Raw genomic sequence first — 18,788 nt, 5'->3', positions numbered from 1 at the left:
GAATGCAGTAAGGGTCTTCCTTCTAATGAGCTCTCGAGCTGCCTATTCCTGAATCATATGAAGGAATAGAATAGCAGCTCTACCTTCTAATGAGCTAAGGAGCTAGAGCTAACGCCCCAACTATTCCAGCATCCTATGATGGAATAGAGTATGGGGCTACCTTCCTAGTAGCTAAGAGCTATGAGTTAATGAGCTACTATCCTATAGGGCTTCTTAATGGTCTTTAAATGGCTTATAAGTCCTTTATAAAGAGTTATAAGAAGGGTTCATGGTCCGGATTCCATTCTTAGTATAAGCTCCGGACCATGGACTCATTCGGACTGGAGCGTCGATCACTACGAGGGCTGCCTCCTTCTCTTCTAGTTCACCTCCGTGAGCTTTATCGGAATTTCAGGATTTCTTCAATTCCTCGGTAAGAAATATGAAGATATGGAAAGGATTTAATGAATACAGTGACAGCACCCCTAGTCGGGGGGCTGGAGCGAATAATGTCTCGAACTAGTAGCTAAAGTCCTCCAACTTAAGCAAAGACTTCTTAGCGGCACGATTCGGATTAGCAGACTGCTCTTCTTTCAAGCGGTTTCCCTTTCTTGCTCTACTTACTGTCAATTCCGAACATAGCAGCTACCTTTTCACTCACACGGAGACCGAACGTACTGGGCCCTTACGGAACAGCTATAATTCCATAGGTCTTACTTCGAGACCCCTTTCTTCTTTCCTTACTTGACTCCCTTACAGGGTCACTCGCCGCATCCTACCTTAGGTCCACTACAGCTGAAAAAGCGGTTACTTACTAAGGGGTATCTCTTTTGGGTTCAAATCCTGTCCAAACCCTTCTAATCTTTCCCATCAGAAGACTGCCAATGCATCCATTCCCTTCCTCCCAGAACTCAACACTCATTGGTTAACTCGCTTGGTATCCACCTTTCTTTTCTTCGTTCGAAGGTCTGTTAAGCGGGGTCCCGTCCCTTTCTCTTGGCCGGCCTATTCTTGTCTAGTAACCATTCTTTCGTTAAGAGTTCCGCGCTTTCCTTCTTTGAACCTTTTGGTATGTATTGCCCCCTAACTATAGATCAGATCCACCAGACGGAGAAACTTTAATTCCGCACTGCTGCTGAGTCGTCGGACTTATCCACCAAGGGATTCGTGGAATTTCTGTGGATTGCGTTGGGGGAAATCTACCAAAGCTAGGCAGATAGATAGACTCCTTTCCCGTTGCTAAGCTAAGGGCGAGCAAGAAAGAAAATCCAATGATTGTTTTTTAACCAGCGCCCCCTTTTGGGTATGCAGGTACTAAGAGTCCTCTCACTACCAACCAGCAGACATCATCTGGCTGGGTCTTGCCGGTATCAACAACGAGAAAGAAACAACCAAATGAAACAGCAACTAACTATGGCTCTTGGCCCAGACAACGTCCTAAGGTAAGGAAAGTGCCAGAGAGGAAGCCAAATCGGCCGCTAAAATGCATGAGAAAATAGTTAGCAAATCCCACACACAAAAAAGAAGAGAATAACACAGGGTTTCAAACTCTACATCGTCTGTGAGCGAATCACGGTACCCATAATTTGCAATGCATCGATAAACTCGGTACCCTTTGGGCCCTCAACAAGAACTTAATCTCTCCTCGGGTCTCACGTGAGGAACTGGGACATATTTTACACAAAACAAGACTAGAACCTGGTGAAAAGCTGGGAGATTAGTTACGAATTAATGGGAGAAGATAGCTGGAATTCCAGAAACAAGTTCGGTATGTATGAGGCCAATGCAGAACTCAAAAAATTAAATTTGCATGATTTAATTTAAGGATAATATATATGATGAAATAAAGTTAACTTTTAATTCCTATGATATATTATATAATCTATTTTTTGGTACATAAATTTCGAATTTTTTTATTATTATGGTATTATAATTAGATATAGACATTGTAATGTTTAATTTGAATCACTCTATTGAATTTAAAATAAACGATATCTATGAATTGTCACTATATCTCAACTCTCTTCAAAATCATTCAATCTACAAAGAAAACTCATTAGTTTCTTAAATATTTATCAAATTAGTCTTAGAGTATTTATTTCTTTTACTACGTAAAAACATTTTGTTTGAAATTTGAAAGTTCAAAAAATGACAATATGGTGTAAATGTCATTTTTGTTGCGAGTATTTTTGTTGTGCTCAATTATTAACTTAGTTTTGAATCTCGATTATTGTTTTAGTTAATTTATTTATGTACGATTTAAGCCATATTTTATATTTGAAATACACTAATTTTTAATTTTTTAATTAGTATTTTATAATATTTTGCATTAAAAAAACTGCAAAAATTGAGCGCAAACTGCCCGAAACCACTCAAAATCGTAAATCTAATGCTATATTTAAAATCATGATTGTTTTTAAAAAATAATAACTGATCACATATGACAATTCAATTTGAAGTTATTCAGTAAAACCATGAAATCACACCATGATCACATCAAATTAAAAATAAAAATAAAAATAATATATATATATATATATAGGGAGTGTTATTTACACTTCAAAAAGTTTAATAACACTCCACTTCATATAATTAATCAATTGTTAGATAAATTTACCCTTACATATACTTTCTTTAAATTATGAAATCTTGGTTATCTAACAAAAATCTAAATGTAAAACATTAATACATTAAAAGCTAAAAATTTTATTTAAAAAAACCAAAAAAACATTTAATATTTTAAAAAATGCCATATTTTTTATAATATACAAATAAACTATTTTTATTATATAAAAATAAAATATAAATAATTAAAAAATTATACAGAGCTCATAAAATTTTGGTTACTTTTTTATTTAAGATATACAAAATAATGATATTTATAAATTTTGATCTTCCAAAATTTTGCTAATCTAACGTGATAATAAAAAAGATATATCTAAACTACACAATTTAAAATCTTAGAATATTGTTTGCTAAAAAATTAATGTATCATGAAATTTTTAAATTTTTAATTAAATTATATTTTTAACAAAGATAAATTTTGATTTAATTTCAATGTTTAATTTAACCAATTTAATTTTATATTTCGTTGATAAATTGGATAGATCAATCGGTATTTTAAACATATATTTTTTTAAATTTAACTTGATTATAATTATTTAAATATTTAAATATATGAAATATATCAATTTTTTAAAATAAAATTTATATTTTACGCATTTTAAATATTCAAATTTCTATTTTTATTATTGGAATTAAAATTTGTGCAATAAACAATTAATTCTAAAAAGTTGTTTGAACGCGAATAAATTTTATTTAGATGAAAAAAATCGATATTTTATATATTTCAACATGTTAAACATATAATTTAATTATTAAAAATTAGAAAAAATAATAAATTTATTTTTTAGAAAAACGTTATTATATAATTTAAAGTATAATGCAAATATATCTTTTTATTGTCATGTTAGATTATCAAAATTTTTGTACGTTTATATATCTTGAATAAGAAGTAACCAAAATTTTATGTACATCGGTATAATTTTTTTATTTTATATTTTATTGGTATATAATAAAAATATTTTATATATTATAAAAATACGGCAATTTCTTAAAATATTAAAATTTTATTTTATTTTTTTAAATAAAATTTTAAGTTGTTAAAGTAAAAATATTTTATATTTAGATCATCAATATTTCATTATTTAAGAAAATTATATACAAGGGTAAATTTGTATAAAATTTGATTAATGATATGAGATGAAATGTTATTAATACTTTTTGGGGTGTAAATAAATAAACAACATTTTCATATATATATATATATATATATATATATATATATATATATATATAGGGCAAATTATTTTAAAATCCCCAAACCCAAACATTTCTTTTTCTTAACTCCCCACACTCAAATTTCTTTGTTTCAACTCCCTAGTGGTCCCCAAATTTGTCTTAACAAAGTTTTTAGCATTTAATCTTTTGTACGTGACATTGTTTTACCTATCGAACCCGTTCAGGCCAAGCAGAACTATCGGTTACGCAAGGTTTCCAGCCGATATACTCTGGATTAGGGTCCAACATGCTTCCGTAAGATGAATTAAATTCAAATACCTCTTTGACCATAGTGTCGTCGGGTCATACCTGCCGAGTTTTACGAAGTGCTCCTCACACTCCAACCACGCAGTCGCAACAGATGGTTTCTGCACAAGCTCCTTCAACGACACCCAGCACAGCCTTAATTCATTTTCTACCTTAAGGCGTATGATATATGAATTTAATTATAAAATATGAGCATGAAAGAACAAGAGACTTTAGAAAAATTATTCAGACATAATATTATTACATAAATCAACTCCTTTGAAGAGGAGAAGACAACTTGTTTAGCTACTCATAGTAGCTTTGTTCTTGAAATACATAAACAGAAAACTTATTACAATAGAAAGAGAAATATTACAACAATTTATTTGTAAGAAAACTGAAGGAAATGCTCGATGTCTTCAGCTTCCTTGAACGCTTGTATTTATAGCTGAGGTTCCACTCGTTTCAACGAAAAACTTCAGGGAATCTTACAGCTATTTTGTCTTGTTCTTTTATGCCATTATTAATGGCATCTTTAGCTAGTGGATGAGTCACCCGTTATCCACCTTGTCCTGTTATGCCATTATTGATGGCATGTTTTGGTGGAGGAGTCCTATGCTGTCCTTTTTCTTTTGGCTCTATCTTCCTCACATGCCTTTTTTAATGTTGTCGGGGCATCTTCTGCTTTTGCAGTGGTCCCCTGAAAAAACGCATCTTTGGTGGTCCCTGTCCACCTTTGCTTGTCTTGGAAAATTCTTTTCGATCCGTTCGGGGTCTGAAGTTTTTTCCAAATTCTGGCTCCTTCTGGTTTGGACACTCTGGGCAGATGTTTTCTGACCATCTTTCGATATGAGCCATGTTACAAAATTTTCGGCGAGTCACTTTACTCCCCGGCAGCTTGTTGTTCCACAAAAAGTTTCTCTTCTTTTCGAAAAGTTCTTTCGCAAAAGCCATAGTTTTTCCTGTCATTGTGTTAAACAGGAATGATCCGTTCACAGAATTCTGATAAAATTTGAACGAAAACTTGACCTTGTCCATCTCGGTGAGACAAACCCAAATACCCCATGCCCTTCTGGTTGAAATTTCATCTTCTCCAAAAGTGGACACTAATGGTATTTCTTTAGATAGGGGATCCTTGATGAATTTTTGATTATTCATGTCAGGTCTCCTCAGCTTGATGAAATGAAAGGGCTCGTGTGATCCTTTCCCGGTTGATTCTGGAGTTGCACTAAAGAAATATAATTCAAGCACATCTCCTCTGGATAAATGGTCGTTATTTGCCCATGTTTAATGGACTGCTTTCTGAATCCATTTTGGTAACTGTGATATCTCCGGAAAGCTTGGTGATGTTGTATAAACTGAGGCCAAAGCCCCAAATTCATACCAGAGCTTTACATCCTTAGGATTGACATTGTTTTTTAGCCAAACCCTTGGATATATCCCTGCTACATCAAGCCTGCAAGTGTTAGGGTTAATTTCAATTCTTGTACTTAATTTCTCCCACCTCTGTTGATAAACCTGAAATGGAGAAATAATAGATGGGTTAGTATCGATCTTAGATTTGCCCTTGTCTGTGTTGGGCCTAAGATTGATCTCTTCCTTTTTTACCCCAGAGGCGGAGGGTTGACTTGTTGAGTTATCCTCATCAATTGTTGCTTCATCCAAATCATCAAAGGCTGATGATAGAGTCACACTTGTTTCTTGAGTTTTAGATCCCTCAACATCTTGTTTCACAACCGGTGGTTGTATTTCTTATTTTTGTAAAACCATTGGTTTTAGCATATCTTGTTTATGAGAAACCAATGGTTTCTCTATAGCCTTCACAATTAGCCCTTGAATAGCAGCCCAAAGTTGTGTTTGAGCCTGCATACATCCTGTAATTCGATTAGATACTTTGATCCGATCAGCTTGTTGTAACCTGCCGGCCATTTCAACATTAATGGCTAACTGGTTGAACTCGGTTTGAAGCAACCCAAGGTGTTCCCTGAGATGCCTCTGCATTTTCATGATGGAATCCACGTCACTGCCTTCCATCTCTTGTTAAGAAATCTGCAAGAATATTTTCATGAGATTTAATAATAACAATATCAAAAATATAATTTTGACATAATGCTTGCCATCTTAATAACCTAGCTTTCTCAGGTTTAGATTCAATCTTATTTCTTAGGAAAGCTTTTACCTGGGTGTAATCAACCTTGAGTGTGAATTTTTTAGCAAGTAAAAATAATGGCCATTTTTCGAAAGCCCTTTTAACTGCATAAAATTCCTTCTCGTTGATATGCCATCTGATGGCCTCTGATTCTGAAAAAAGACCGCTACAATATCTGCATGGTATTTCTTCATCTGGGGTGATCTTGGTAAGGACTGCTGCCCACCATTCATCACTGGCATCCGTGAATAACACCAGATCATCTTCATCTACGGGTATAACCATTTTTGGGAGATTCTTACATATCTCCTTTAATTGGTTTACCCCTTTAGTATGGTCATCGGTCCATATAAACTTAGCATCCTTTTTTAACAAAGACTGAACACCTTTCTGTACATTTCTAGGTTGTTAATGAACATCCCTGCAAAATTAACTACTCCAAGAAAACTCTGGAGTTGTTTTACGTCTTTGAGTTTATCTGGAAAATTCTTTACCTTTTCCACAATATGGGGTTGTAGAATTATTCCGGATTCATCAATCTCAATACCAAGGAATTCAATTTTCCTTGTTGCTATGACTGTTTTCTTTTCAGATAAGACCAATCCCTCTTGTTTGCAAATTTTAGAGAAAATCTCTAAATGTTTAACGTGTTCGTCGATTTTTTTTATGCTATAAGAATATCATCAATATAAACAAACATAAAGTTGAAATAATCCTTAAAAAGGTTATCCATATTTTTTTGAAATATCTGGGGTGCATTAGCCAATCCCATAGGCATAACTTCCCAAATATAGTGTCCTTGTGGAGTAGAGAATGCTGTGAATTTCTTACTGCCTTCTTTCATTCTTATCTGGTAGAATCCAGACTTACAATCAAATTTTGAGAACACTCTAGCATTTCGTACACAGCTAATTAGATGTTCTCTACTGGGTATGAAGTACCCATCAAACTTCAGGAATTTATTAATACCTTGGTAATTAATAACTATCCTGGGTTTTTTTATTTTTATTTCACCATGATTTCTGACCAGAAATCCTGGGCTGCTATATGGTGAAACTCCTTCTTTGATTAGACCAAGGTCCAAATGTTCCTTGATAATCATTCTCATATCCCTTTGATCTGTTAAGTTCATCGGGATAGGCTTATATCTGACGAATTCATACTCTTTGCCTTCCTTTAGAGTAAGACTGGCTTTGAGTTGATTTCTATCCCACCATGCCAAAGGATGTTCGTTATAACTTTCTTTGAGCCTCTTTTTGACATCTTCAAGGGATACCTTATTTTCTAACTCTATATCTCTGTGATGTAGAGTTACCTTGAGAAGCTTTATATCCTCTGTTTGGAGTTCTTGTTCTGTTGTTATTTTCAACATGGTTTCTCCAAAACTTCTTGGATCTTTCATTTTTGGGTAAAAAAGTTGTCCTTTATCACCACGCTGGCTACGAAATATTATCGGCAATTGTCGATAAAAAGCAACCTTGAGTCTTTGAACGATAATTTTATGATCACAAATTGTAGTGAACATAAGCCTTCTTGACTCATTGTCTTGTGTGTACTTCTTAAATATTTATAAAAATTTATTTCCCAACAGGATATCAGCTCCTGTATCATGAAAATAGATTGGTGGTGTCTTTACCTTGTACCAAGGTGTCTGACCTGCTCCTCCCATAAGGATCTCTGCTTGTTTTATTCCTTTACAAAAAATTAAAATTCTTCTAGAGAAATCTCGTCCAGCAATTTTTGGTAATTCTTCTTCACATTCTTCAGGGAAGACTCCTCTTTTTGCTGTACAAATTTCTGCTCCCGAATCAATATAAGCTGCAAAGTATTCAGCCTTATATTGTTCATACAACATCCTTATCGGAATGTATATGGAGAATGGACTTGTTGTCATTTTTTAAAGGGATTACTAAATGACCCTGCCATTTTTAACAGCATGTGTTGTAACTCAGTAATCCGATTAAGACTATTCGCCTTTAGTCTTCCTAAGGCTTCAGAAGGTAGAGTATGGTTACTCCTTTCTATCACTTCAATGCGTTCTAGTAAATCATGTTCATGACTTACTAATTTCAACAATTGCTTCTTCCTCTGTTTGTAAACAGAGCTTTCGAATCTGATTAAGGTATTGTCCCTTATCCAATTCTCTTGGTTTTCCATTTCGTAGAATTCTTATTGAATCCTTCAAGTCTTTTCTTTTGCCATGAACTCTATTCCTTTTTCAAGGCCTTTCCATGGTTTATGGTCCTCCAGAAACTCTAGGCCAAGAATAAGCTGTGTGAGGACCCGGATTCTAATCTCTCGAACATAAATAAATCATGTAAATCAAAAGAAAAAAAAATAATCAATAAGACATTTAGCGACGCACATCTTACATTCGGCGACGCAAAACCACGTCGCAAAAAGTAGGTTTTTTTTTTTGGGGTGACGCGCGGGCGCGCCAAACGAGGCGCGGGAGCGCATGACGCCCTGTCCGGACCTCCGAGATAGTGCAAGACGCGCGGGCGCACCTTCCAGGTTGCGCGGGCGAAGTCAAGGAAAGTAGATAAAATAAGAACAGATCCATCGGCTCAAAGAGAATAATTGTAGTAGATAAAATAATAATAGATCATTCTGTTCAAACCTCGGTTGCTGCATTGTACTACTTCGGATCATACTGGAACTCACCATCGAATTCTTCATTATATCAATTCTTTTCCTCAATCTCAAAATCAGTTCGATTGTGAAACTCATAATTTGACTTCTCAGTTCAGAAAAGACTTCAAAAATTTCACTGGAGATAGTGATGCCTGATCTTACAAGCAATAAGATTACTGTCAATTCAATATCAAGAATCGGATGTTGAGTCTCGTACTGCTTCAGCTGCAACTATGACTAAGCTATCACAGACTCCCTCTGAATAAGAATACCTCCAGAATCTGGATAAGAAGATGCAATGCACTGAAGATTATCAGCACAGAGGAAATAAGAAATACTGGAGCTCTGGCCGATCTCTTCTTCATGTCAAACAACTGATCTCATAAGATTCGGTTCAGGTACAAGTGCATTCTCTGGAGTTAGATGAGAAATCGGTTTCACGACGATAAGAATCTCTCAAAAATCTGATATAGAATTCAAAATCTTCAATTCTCAGGCACAGATGTAGGATTGGCTTTAATCAAAACAGCCTCGATCTTGCAAAATCACAGAACTTCCAGCTCTAGAATTAATATGATCGAGGAAAGGACATCTCGATACAAGCACTATTCAGACTTCAATAGCATGAGATGCAATGTCTAGGCACTCAATTCTGTAAAACCATTCTCCCATATTCTGTATGATCAGTACTATTCTTTGAAAAGAACCAAAAAGATCGATAAGAATTTCTACTTCCATCTAAATACCTCTTATAGATTCAGTTCGAATGATCTACAATACTGTAGATGAGTTTCACTTCAAACGGTATGACTATACTCCAAAGCAGTCATACCTCGATCTAAGTCCAGTCTTCAATACTTCTTTCTATCAAACTCTCAGCTGATGATGTCTTATCTCAAGTCATTGCTGAATCTAACCTCATGACTCAGAGGTAATCCAGAAATCTCATCTGGATGATAACAGCAACTCTCTAACCACCGGTTTATCAACCAATTCAGGCTAGATTCTAGAACATCAGCTGTGAACAAGAGAATTCCTCCGCGAAATTCTAAAATCAGAAGGTCATTCGGCAGATCAACTAACAACGAATCCTGGAATCGAGAATCCTTACCAGAGGATTTCCGTTCGTCTATTGACTCGGATCTGAATCTGTCAACTTCCTGATACAATCCACAGTAGTCCTGTACTGGATAAAGCAGCTAACAGACAATCAAATCAAAATCTGATAACTGAAGTATGATACTGCTCGGTTATACAATACTGTTCGGTTCCAACTCATCCCATCAATTCAAATAATGGAGAATATTGCTAGTCAAAATTCAACAAACCGAGATGAATTACTAAATATCAATAAGAAGAAAGATAAGGTGCGTAACCGATTATATCAGAATAAGAATAGAAACCATACTCTACTGTTTCTTGCGGTCATCATCGGCAAAATCTGAGTCTGATCCTCAATAAGAGTACATCTAGAATCTGTTGCCTCGAAGATTGATTCATCATGTGATTAAGTTCTCATAGATTCTGTTAATGCGGCCAAAAGAAGCAGCTTAAACGGCTAGTATCTTTGTCGGAGTTAAAGACACAAGGAAAATCCCTTCGGAGATCTTTCGATAATATCATGATGATGAACTCTGGCATAGTGTCCGGGCTGATGACCGACCTGACAGCATCTTCTGATCTCAAGGCACTGCTCACTGATTTCATAAACTGCTTTCTCTTTGATTAAAGATGATCTCTAAGTCCCTCTAACTCTGATCAAATGGTGAAAAGGGATCTGTCGAAGAAATTCGGATGAAAGTGGTTTCTAAAAAGTGATCGAACCTTGATTCCCTAATGCTCCCTTCTTCAAATTCTACCAAATTTTATCGATCCTCTAAGTTGGTACCACACTAACAGAATTCTCCGGTCGTCTGTGTAGTTCAGAGAATCACTCAACTGATCGATCCCTTCTATTCAACTCCCGCATCCAACAGCATTCTCGATACTCTTCAAAATCGGTAACCTAAACGACTAAAACATCCTCGGTATAATTCCCATCGATGTCAGAGTGACATCTAACAGTGCAGTAGTGGTACGATCTAGATCAGTCGAAGGAGTTACTGCTGGTTGTCGTCTGCTAAAATTCTTCAGGGGACAATTCTGATATTTAGTATGAAAAGGATACCAAATCTTCATCTCAAAATTCGGTGTTCCACATCTCTGTTTGAAAAGTTCGTTCAACTACAAATTACTAAATTTTCGGATCTCAATCGAATTCTAATTCTCATCGCGAACAATCTCTGATCTGCTAGCTCAAGTAGATGGTGGAACTCGGGTCCGAAATTAAAATACAGTTCATATTTCAAGTAATTCATGCTTTAAATCTTAAATCACATAATCATGTAATTCCAAGTAACCCATAAATAATAAAGAATGCTTTCAATCAAATCAAATAATCGTGCTTCGAAAATTAATCGCAACTCATGTAATTCAAGTAATTCTCAATCAATAAAGCATGCTTGCACGTATTTAAATAATCATTTAAATAAATCAATCACCTGCGAGAATTCAATCCATGCAGACTCGATCTACCCCGCTCACTCTAATTCAATTCCAATAATCTTATCGCTCTGATACCACTTAATGTGAGGACCCGGATTCTAATCTCTCGAACATAAATAAATCATGTAAATCAAAAGAAAAAAATTAATCAATAAGACATTTAGCGACGCACATCTTACATTCGGCGACGCAAAACCACGTCGCGAAAAGTAGGTTTTTTTTTTTGGGTTAACGCGCGGGCGCGCCAAACGAGGTGCGGGCGCGCATGACGCCCTGTCCGGGCCTCCGAGACAGTGCAAGACGCGCAGGCGCGCCTTCCGAGCTGCGCGGGCGCGTATGGCCTGCTGTTTCTGCACCAAAAATGACTCCAAAAGTGTAATGTCATACCCATAATGACTCTAACATGATCCAACTAATATTTTTCCAACGAGGTATTCAAATACATAAAAATGTAGAACAAGCGTCGATTCTAAGTTCTACAATTCAAAATGAAATACACGGGAGTTCGAATACAAGGTATGACTTCTAAAACCAAGTCCTCACTCTATCATTTCCCACTCGATCTAGTCATGCAGCTCTTGACTCGATCCTGCCCCACCTGCCGTCAAGTACACATACAAACAAAACGACAGCCGGATAATCCTGTGAGAATATAATTCCCATTAAAAGAGACAAATCAAGCAATTCCAAATAATATATCAAATCATGTTATATAAAAAAACGAGTCAATCAATTCAGAAAGGCATATCAGCACTCAACTCGAAATGCATTAAAATGCAATGCATGACTTCAAAACTCGAGATTATCTAATCGGATAATCGAATATCATTCGGTACTCTGTTGGGATCCCGGGGTCGAGTTTTTGCGAACAACTCACCGACACACCCATTCGGGGTGGATGTCGCTCAACTCAAACCCCTAGACTTCAGAGCAACTATAAGAAGTATTCTGGCAATTGGAAAAACTCGAAATCCAAAGCCACTTCAATATAGCTCCCTAAATCGTCTAAGTTCAAAACGAATCGAATCTTCGGCTCAAGATGTATGCGAGTGAAAATAAACTCATTCAAGTTAAAAACAAATAATTCAAATAGCATACAAGTATGTGATTTCTTTTGGGAACTCGAATTAATTCAAATTCGAGTTAATCGTCCCATTCATTCAATCGTCGTCTTCTTACCTTTTCAAGTTCGTCGGGGATTCAAATCTAAAAATGACAACGAACTCAATCAATATCGAATCAAAACAATTCGAGCCATCTCAAGAAGTTCAATACTATACCGTTCTTCAATTCTCGAATCGATTCAACTTCCAAGTTTGATCCAAACCCGAATCTTTCAAATCAAATCTAAAAATGTGAAATACGGATTCGATATAAATCTTCTAACTCAAACAAACCCGGAAATCAAACCGAATAATAAAACCGATAATCCAAAACTCGATTTCGACGGCATAACGGCTATAAACGGTCAATCCAAAAATCAACAAACATCATCAAACAACTCAAACTATCTCATATCATCCTCCAATCCTTCAAAACACAACAAATCTCAACAATATTCAAGACCCCAATTTTGAATTTATACTCCAAAAATCATATAAAATCCAAACTTCGTTCTTTTTCCAAACCGACTTCGAATACACGATCTATGCTAGCTCAAGCACAACATACTCGAAGATTATCAAATTCTAACAACCCAACAAAATTCAAAGTTCGTGGATCGTAACAAAACTTACGTCAAAACGAAGCCCTCGTTGCGGTTATCGTGAATCTCAACTTGAATCTGAAATCTGACGGTCGGATCGCGCGAATCGGACGGAAGAAAAGATCGAAATGTCGTTGGCCATGGCTTCTGGGAGAATAGAGAGGGATCGAGAGAGTGAGAGGGAGAAGGAGAGTGATGGGTTGAAGTGATGGGGAGGAGGCAACTTGCTTGTTATAATATAAAAATCCCATTTTTGCATTCCCGGCTCAATAAATCTCCAAAATAAATAATAATCAATTCTGCTAATCTCAAAAAATTAATTCAGGGCCTTACAATTCTCCCCCTCTAAGAATCGATTTCGTCCTCGAAATCAAAGCAGTTCCATCTCAGAAATAAGATACAGTTCGAAGACTGCTATAATAATTCTTCTTTCAATTAACTCTGAAATCTTGGTTCTAATCAAACTCCGCTACTTGTATCGTTTCTTCAAATCCGAATCGTCTCAACTGCATAAACTTAATCTGAATCGGTCTCGCTAAAGAGCTGATACTCAGTTCGGTCAATTCTGAATCGGTCGTCTCAACAAAGTTGGCGACTCATCAATTCTAGTCTCAACCTCAAAGAAAATCTATGAATTTGACAACAAAAGATGTGAAGTACGTCGAAATACCCGAAGAATACGGAAGAACAAATTAGTAGAAAACAAGGAGAACTGAAGGAGTAAAAATTGGTAGGCGAGATCGCCTATCTCCTCTAGAATCTCAAAGGAACCCGTGAGTTCATCGAGACAGTTCTCTCTTTTATCATAACTTTCACAGCCTCTAAACTGAAGAATCTTCTGAATTACTCGGCTTCCCTGAACATAAGTACAGAGATCTGCGTCGGAATCCGAATACATCGTTCATCCTTCTTCTCAAGTCGTCTTCATCATAGACAGGAAATCTCCATTCGTCTATCAAACCTCGAATCAAATCTGATCCCAAGTCATGGAACTAAGAAAATCATCCCAATTCAATTGGGATTCTCATTTCTTCTCGTACAACTCATTTACAAAAATTGATATCAAGACACTCGTCTGATAGCTATTGTACAGAAACTTCGCAAAAGATGAGAAATCCATCCAGCTAGTGCCAAAATCAAGCACTACAGCCCAACATATACTCTTAAAGTCTATATCGCTTATTCTTGGTTGTCCGTCGTTCTGAGGATAATAAACTGAACCCAATTATAATCCAATAACAAAAGTCTCTTAAAGACTGAGTTCAAGGTGAGAGTTAACTCAAAATCTCATTCTGAAAGGACAGACTTTGACAAGTCAACTATCTGAAAATCCTCCTGACGACAATCCCAATCATATTATTGTGTCTGGAATCCATTCTGTACGGAGTACAGTAGCAGATTTCTACAATCGGTCTATTAAAGCTCAGGTGGCTTCAAATTTCCAGACTGATCGATATCTTCAGAAAGGTATTCGTCGAAAAGTAATCTTCCTTTCATTCTGACAATTAACTGTACCACAGACAGTCGGTTCCTTCTCTCTATCAGCTATCAAAAGTGGAAAGACTAGCAATTACGAAATCATACTTTGGACCTCATTCTTCATCTGTTCCTATAAAGGTCGATTCCTCAATCCTCTGAATATCTTTCGGTCGTCTGAAAGAATAATGAATAACTACAAAGTGTCAATCTCATGATATTCTGTCTCAATCAAAATCTCTGGCACAACAAAACAATTACTCACAACTGAGGTATCGTCGCTGTCCTGAAACTCAAACTGTGCCCAGTTCTGACTCTTCTTCATTAAATTCTCCAATTCGAATCTGTTTTCTACGTTATCTCCATCTTTTAAATCAATTCTGGCTCAGTTCGGATAAAGGAATTCTGACAGACTTCCTATCTGTTTCAGACTCTAAATCAGAAGTGCAACACTCATCGGTCAGCGAAGTCAAGGATAGTAGATAAAATAAGAACAGATCCATCGGCTCAAAGAGAATAATGGTAGTAGATAAAATAATAATAGATCATTCTGTTCAAACCTCGGTTGCTGCATTGTACTACTTCGGATCATACTGGAACTCACCATCGAATTCTTCATTATATCAATTCTTTTCCTCAATCTCAAAATCAGTTCGGTTGTGAAACTCATAATTTGACTTCTTAGTTCAGAAAAGACTTCGAAAATTTCACTGGAGATAATGATGCCTGATCTTACAAGCAATAAGATTACTGTCAATTCAATACCATGAATCGGATGTTGAGTCTCATATTGCTTCAGCTGCAACTATGACTGAGCTATCACAGACTCCCTCTGAATAAGAATACCTCCAGAATCTAGATAAGAAGATACAATGCACTGAAGATTATCAGCACAGAGGAAATAAGAAATACTGGAGCTCTGGTCGATCTCTTCTTCATGTCAAACAACTGATCTCATAAGATTCGGTTCAGGTACAAGTGCATTCTCTGGAGTTAGATGAGAAATCTGTTTCACGACGATAAGAATCTCTCAAAAATCTGATATAGAATTCAAAATCTTCAATTCTCAGGCACAGATGTAGGATTGGCTTTAATCAAAACAGCCTCGATCTTGCAAAATCACAGAACTTCCAGCTCTAGAATTAATATGATCGAGGAAAGGACATCTCGATACAAGCACTATTCAGACTTCAATAGCATGAGATGCAACGTCTAGGCACTCAATTTTGTAAAACCATGCTCCCATATTCTGTATGATCAGTACTATTCTTCGAAAAGAACCAAAAATATCGATAAGAATTTCTACTTCCATCTAAATACCTCTTATAGATTCAGTTCGAATGATCTACAATACTGTAGACGAGTTTCACTTCAAACGGTATGACTATACTCCAAAGCAGTCATACCTCGATCTAAGTCCAGTCTTCCATACTTCTTTCTATCAAACTCTCAGCTGATGATGTCTGATCTCAAGTCATTGCTGAATCTAACCTCATGACTCAGAAGTAATCCAGAAATCTCATCTGGATGATAACAACAACTCTCTAACCACTGGTTTATCAACCAATTCAGGCTAGATTCTAGAACATCAGCTGTGAATAAGAGAATTCCTCCGCGAAATTCTAAAATCAGAAGGTCATTCAGCAGATCAACTAACAACGAATCCTGGAATCGAGAATCCTTACCGGAGGATTTCCGTTCGTCTATTGACTCGGATCTGAATCTGTCAACTTCCTGATACAATCCACAGTAGTCCTGTACTCGATAAAGCAGCTAACAGACAATCAAATCAAAATCTGATAACTGAAGTATGATACTGCTCGGTTACAATCAAATCAAAATCTCAATCAATCAGAATCTGAAATACAATACTGTTCGGTTCCAACTCATCCCATCAATTCAAATAATGGAGACTATTTCTAGTCAAAATTCAACAAACCGAGATGCATCACTAAATATCAATAAGAAGAAAGATAAGGTGCGTAACCGATTATATCAGAATAAGAATAGAAACCATACTCTACTGTTTCTTGCGGTCATCATCGGCAAAATCCGAGTCTGATCCTCAATAAGAGTACATCTAGAATCTGTTGCCTCAAAGATTGATTCATCATGTGATTAAGTTCTCATAGATTCTGTTATTGCGGCCAAAAGGAGCAGCTTAAATGGCTAGTATCTTTGTCGGAGTTAAAGACACAAGGAAAATCCCTTCGTAGATCTTTCGATAATATCATGATGACGAACTCTGGCATAGTGTCCGGGCTGATGACCGACCTGACAGCGTCTTCTGATCTCAAGGCACTGCTCACTGATTTCATAAACTGCTTTCTCTTTGATTAAAGATGATCTCTAAGTCCCTCTAACTCTGATCAAACGGTGAAAAGGGATCTGTCGAAGAAATTCGGATGAAAGTGGTTTCTAAAAAGTGATCTAACCTTGATTCCCTAATGCTCCCTTCTTCAAATTCTACCAACTTTTATCGATCCTCTAAGTTGGTACCACACTAACCGAATTCTCTGGTCGTCTATGTAGTTCAGAGAATCACTCAACTGATTGATCCGTTCTATTCAACTCCCGCATCCAACAGCATTCTCGATACTCTTCAAAATCGGTAACCTAAATGACTAAAACTTCCTCGGTATAATTCCCATCGATGTCAGAGTGACATCTAACAGTGCAGTAGTGGTACGATCTAGATCAGTCGAAGGAGTTACTGCTGGTTGTCGTCTGCTAAAATTCTTCAGGGGACAATTCTAATATTTAGTATGAAAAGGATACCAAATCTTCATCTCAAAATTCGGTGTTCCACATCTCTGTTCGAAAAGTTCGTTCAACTACAAATTACTGAATTTTCGGATCTCAATCGAATTCTAATTCTCATCGCGAACAATCTCTGATCTGCTAGCTCAAGTAGATGGTGGAACTCGGGTCCGAAATTAAAATACAGTTCATATTTCAAGTAATTCATGCTTTAAATCTTAAATCACATAATCATGTAATTCCAAGTAACCCATAAATAATAAAGAATGCTTTCAATCAAATCAAATAATCGTGCTTCGAAAATTAATCGCAACTCATGTAATTCAAGTAATTCTCAATCAATAAAGCATGCTCGCACGTATTTAAATAATCATTTAAATAAATCAATCACCTGCGAGAATTCAATCCATGCGGACTCGATCTACCCCGCTCACTCTAATTCAATTCCAAGAATCTTATCGCTCTGATACCACTTAATGTGAGGACCCGGATTCTAATCTCTCGAACATAAATAAATCATGTAAATCAAAAGAAAAAAATTAATCAATAAGACATTTAGCGACGCACATCTTACATTCGGCGACGCAAAACCACTTCGCGAAAAGTAGGTTTTTTTTTTCGGGGTGACGCGCGGGCACGCCAAACGAGGCACGGGCGCGCATGACGCACTGTTCGGGCCTTCGAGACAGTGCAAGACGCGCGGGCGCGCCTTCCAGGCTGCGCGGGCGTGCATGGCCTGCTGTTTCTGCACCAAAAATGACTCCAAAAGTGTAATGTCATACCCATAAGGACTCTAACATGATCCAACTAATATTTTTCCAACAACGAGGTATTCAAATACATAAAAATGTAGAACAAGCGTCGATTCTAAGTTCTACAATTCAAAATGGAATACACGGGACTTCGAATACAAGGTATGACTTCTAAAACCAAGTCCTCACTCTATCATTTCCCACTCGATCTAGTCATGCAGCTCTTGACTTGATCCTGCCCCACCTGCCGTCAAGTACACATACAAACAAAACGATAGCCGGATAATCCGGTGAGAATATAATTCCCAGTGAAAGAGACAAATCAAACAATTCCAAATAATATATCAAATCATGTTATATAAAACGAGTCAATCAATTCAGAAAGGCATATCAGCACTCAACTCGAAATGCATTAAAATGCAATGCATGACTTCAAAACTCGAGATTATCTAATCGGATAATCGAATATCATTCGGTACTCTATTGGGATCCCGTGGTCAAGTTTTTGCGAACAACTTACCGACACACCCATTCGGGATAGATGTCGCTCAACTCAAACCCCTAGACTTCAGAGCAACTATAAGAAGTATTCTGGCAATTGGAAAAACTCGAAATCCAAAGCCACTTCAATATAGCCTCCTAAATCCTCTAAGTTCAAAACGAATCGAATCTTCGGCTCAAGATGTATGCGAGTGAAAATAAA

This window comes from Henckelia pumila, chromosome 4 (genome assembly GCF_033568475.1).
Source record: "Henckelia pumila isolate YLH828 chromosome 4, ASM3356847v2, whole genome shotgun sequence".
NCBI classification, from domain to species: Eukaryota; Viridiplantae; Streptophyta; class Magnoliopsida; order Lamiales; family Gesneriaceae; genus Henckelia; species Henckelia pumila.
This window is presented reverse-complemented; position numbering follows the sequence as displayed.